Source organism: Trichosurus vulpecula, chromosome 7 (genome assembly GCF_011100635.1).
Source record: "Trichosurus vulpecula isolate mTriVul1 chromosome 7, mTriVul1.pri, whole genome shotgun sequence".
Taxonomy (NCBI): domain Eukaryota; kingdom Metazoa; phylum Chordata; class Mammalia; order Diprotodontia; family Phalangeridae; genus Trichosurus; species Trichosurus vulpecula.
In genome coordinates, this window is record NC_050579.1 from 134,509,015 (window position 1) to 134,512,311 (window position 3,297).

The following is a 3,297-nucleotide window of genomic DNA, read 5'->3' on the forward strand; positions in this document are numbered from 1 at the left end:
CCTTTCATCTGAGATTAACTGCAATTCAACCGGTATATGTTTTGTTTGTACATATTTGCTTTCATATAATCTCTCCCATTAGGCTTAAGTGAGCACCTTGAGAGCAGGAACTATTTTTTTTCCTTTCTTTGCCTCCCAAGTGCTTAGCTCAGGGTGTGGCATGTAATAGGTACTCAATAAATGCCTGTCAACCTGACTTGACTTGGTATGGTAGCTATTCCACGGAGAGTTTAAATGGCAGTTCAAATCTTATTAGTACACAATAAAAGGAATTGGCCAGTTTTATTTAGGGTTGTTTGAAATTTATAGATCCAAAATAATCTATAAAATGAAGGTGTATCAGCCTAGATTTTACAGTCTTTCAGTTAGAGTAATGATTCATAGCTCATAGATTTTCCTACCTTCCTCCCCCAACCAAATGCAGCTCTACCACATGGGAAATATATGTGCTAGTACATGGAAAAGCTTCATTTTGGGGAAAGACTGGGAAGAGAATCTCTCTTCAGGTTCTATGTATTTCCTTTGGTAATAGATACTCTTCCAATGTTGATCTGAGTTATCTAAGTTGGGCAACGCCACACTGTAAAGTTCAGAGAATACTGGCAGGTCCAGCCTAGTGTGTAGACTGAGTGGCTAGCTACCATGCAATATAACTTAAGAGGCATCAACAAAGTCTCAGTGCTTGATAGACTCTCCCTAATAATGCTTGAAATCTGCCTAATTCCAGTTTGGCTTGCATTGCCAGGAACCCTGGGAGCAAGAAGTTGTTATAGTCTCAAAAACTGTCTCAGGGAAGTTTCCCCAAGGGCAATTATCAATTATCATTATTTTTGCTATTGTTATTACTATTAATTACCCTCCCTGCTATCCTATTAGGAGTTGGAGTTCCTGTGGTTTCAATTTAGCACTTATTCTGCAATATATAATCTTAGAGAGTTGACTGAAGGCGCTGAGATGTTGAATGATTGACCCAGAATCACACCGCCATTATGTGTAAGAGTTGGAGTTTAATCCAGGCTTTTCTGACTCTGAAGATAGGGGTACTTCATTAGACTGTGAGCTCCTTGAGAGCAGAAATTGGTTTTTGCCTTTCTTTATTTACTCAGGTTCACACTGTGCCTGATACATAATAGGAGCTTAATAATTGCTTGTTGAACTGACTTGCCCAATGCCAAATTTCTATCTACTATTCCATACTGCCTCTTAAAAGTATCTATGGTTGTCAGAATATCTCCACACAAGCACCATGCCTCTGTAACTAAAATTTTAAACCAGAAGCTCTACCATAATGTACTGGCTATTACAAAGCTAACCATACTCTCTCCACAAGTGGTAAGAGTTAGGGAACAGGGAGCTATTGAAGACTTGTACCTCTGTGAATGAAAGCATTAGGAGAACTTATTCCCTACAGATTTCTACCTTATGGCTGGCATCCTCATTTGCCCTATCTGGTGAATTATAAAGATGTGGGAGTTCCAAGGGTATGGTAAATTGCATGTATTTTTTGGACTTTTTGTGTATTGATTGGTTTTGCTGATTTTTCTCTCCTATTTTTTGTTTTTCTTTTCTTTTTTTCTGAATCAACAAGCTTTATTAATTGGGAAGCCAGAGAGCAGGGGGCACAGGTTGGGGTTGGGGGAAGGGGCTATGGAAGGAAGTTGAAGGAGGGAGACATAAGCAGGGTCCCAGGGAGGTCACTAATAAGTGGCTTTCCTTTTGCTTCTCCCTTGGGCCAGTGGGGATCCCTTAGTGGGTAGATTGGTGGACATGCTCCTGGGAAAAGATGACTTTGCCATCCTGCACCTCCTCCACAATGATGTGCACCTGGTGAGTGGTCTACAGGTTCTGAGTTTGTACTGAGACTGGTGGGCATTCTCTCCCTCCCTTCTTCTGCTTCAGTCAGGTCTTCAAGTCTAGGAGGACTTTGTACTCTTGGTTCTGCTGTTCCATGTCACAGTTGAGCGAGCTGCTCCTCAACACTGCTGATGAGCCCCTGGATCTGGGACAACTAGACACAGTAGTGGCTTTCTGTCTCAGCCAGGCTGCCCTCTAGTGAGGCTTTCATACTGAGTGGGGACTGCAGCTCAATCTCCAAGGCTTGAACACTGCAGTGAAGCTCAGAGATCTCATTCTCACCACTCTGTAGGAGGTCACTGTTAGTGGCTACTTCTCCGTTCAGCTCTTTGGTCTTGCTAAAGAACCAATCATCAGCATCCTTGTGGTCCTTCTCTGCCACCTCCTCATACTGTCATGTATTTCAGCCAGGGTTCGGCTCAGGTCCACACCAGGGGCTGCATCTATCTCCACATTGATCTCTCCACCCACTTGGCCTCTAAGGGCATTTATCTCCTCCTCATGGTTCTTCCTAAGGTGAGCCAGCTCCTCCTTCAGGTTTTCAATCCAAATCTCCAGGTCAGCCCTGGACAGGGTCAACTCATCCAACTCCCTGCTCAGCCCATTGATATCAGCCTTCATGCTGGTGCTCAGGGCCAGTTCTGTCTCATACTTGGTTCAGAAGTCAGCAGCAGCCAGGCAGGCATTGTTAATCTGCAGAATGATGTTGGCATTGTCCACAGTGAGAGTGAGGATCTTTTGTTCTTCAGGTCCTTGATGGTCTGATGGTAGCCACTGTAGTTCTTGTCAAGCCCAGGCACCTGCTTCTGGTACCAGTCTCAGATCTTCAGCTCCAAATCAGTGTTGGCCTCTTCCAGAGCATGTACCTTGTCCAGATAGGAAGCCAGGGGGTCATTGAAGTTCTACATAGTGGCCTTCTCCCCAGCAGACAAGGCTGTCCACACCACTGAAGCTGCTCCCATAACTGCCCCTCATCCCACTACCAAAGCCGTAATTGCCAGAATAGCAGCTGCCTCCATAACTTCCCCCCAGGCTTCCTCTGGAGACCAGCCCAGAGGAGGAGACAGAACTAAAGCTGCTGCCCGGGGCCCCACAGGAGGCTCTGGAGGAGCTCCCACCAAGGCCAGAGGAGCCCTTGATGGAGCTGGAGGTGGTGTACTGGGGAATGGTGGTGGTGGCCATGGTAAGGGAAAGAGAGAAAGCCCACTCTGTTTTTAGTCACAGGAGGAGGGGTGTCTGCAAGCTGTGGTTGCTCTCCCTCAACTTTATCTGTTTTTTTTCTTTTAAAATAGTATTTGTTATGTGGTATGATTATCTGGGTGAAGGGAAGGGAAGATACTGGGAGAAATTCTTTGAATATAAAAAATATCAAGAAAATTTAATTTAAAAATTTTCTTCTTCCAAGTCTTTCTTGCATAGCTTTTGTTTCTTTTATAACTCTTT

General features: G+C 44.4%; 1 pseudogene; it reads right to left on the minus strand.

Annotated features, from left to right (window-relative positions):
- Positions 1 to 1,746: 1,746 nt before the first annotated feature.
- On the minus strand, positions 1,747 to 3,036 carry LOC118857653 (annotated as a pseudogene).
- Positions 3,037 to 3,297: the final 261 nt, after the last annotated feature.